Source organism: Ailuropoda melanoleuca, chromosome 11 (assembly GCF_002007445.2).
Source record: "Ailuropoda melanoleuca isolate Jingjing chromosome 11, ASM200744v2, whole genome shotgun sequence".
In the NCBI taxonomy this organism is placed as follows: domain Eukaryota; kingdom Metazoa; phylum Chordata; class Mammalia; order Carnivora; family Ursidae; genus Ailuropoda; species Ailuropoda melanoleuca.
The window spans coordinates 35,615,641-35,616,415 of NC_048228.1; the positions used below are offsets into that span (position 1 = coordinate 35,615,641).

The 775-nt window shown below is 40.1% G+C and overlaps 1 protein-coding gene across 1 annotated transcript in view; it reads right to left on the reverse strand.

Annotated features, from left to right (window-relative positions):
* The window catches only part of GRID2 (glutamate ionotropic receptor delta type subunit 2), a 1,429,995-nt gene that overhangs the window by 549,173 nt on the left and 880,047 nt on the right, over positions 1-775 (reverse strand). The window lies entirely within an intron of this gene.

A 775-nucleotide genomic window follows, 5' to 3' on the forward strand; every position in this document is an offset into this window, starting at 1 on the left:
AATTTCTATGCCCCCAACAGGGGAGCAGCTAGATACACAAGCCAACTCTTAACCAGAATAAAGAGACATAAAGATAATAATACGTTAATTGTAGGGGACCTCAACACTCCGCTTTTAGCAATAGACAGATCACCTAAGCAGAAAATCAACAAAGAAACAAGAGCTTTGAATGACATACTGGACCAGATGGACNTTGGACCTCATAGATATATATAGAACACTACACCCCAGAACCAAAGAATACTCATTCTATTCAAATGCCCATGGAACATTCTCAAGAATAGATCATGCTCTGGGACACAAAACAGGTCTCAGCCAATACCAAAAGATTGAAATTATCCCCTGCATATTCTCAGACCACAACGCTCTGAAATTGGAACTCAACCACAAGGAAAAACCTGGAAGAAACTCAAACACTTGGAGGCTAAGAACCATCCTGCTCAAGAATGACTCGATAAACCAGGAAATCAAAAAACAAATTAAACAATTTTCTGGAGACCAATGAGAATGAAAACACATCGGTCCAAAACCTATGGGACACTCAAAGGCAGTCCTAAGGGAAAAATACATAGCCATCCAAGCCTCACTCAAAAGAACAGAAAAACCTAAAATGCAGTTTTTGTATTCTCACCTCAAGAAGCTGGAACAGAAGAACAGGCCTAACCCAATGCATGAGAAGGCAGGTGATCAAGATTAGAGCAGAGATCAATGAATTAGAAACCAGGAGCACAGTAGAGCAGATCAACAGAACTAGAAGCTGGTTCTTTGAAAGAAT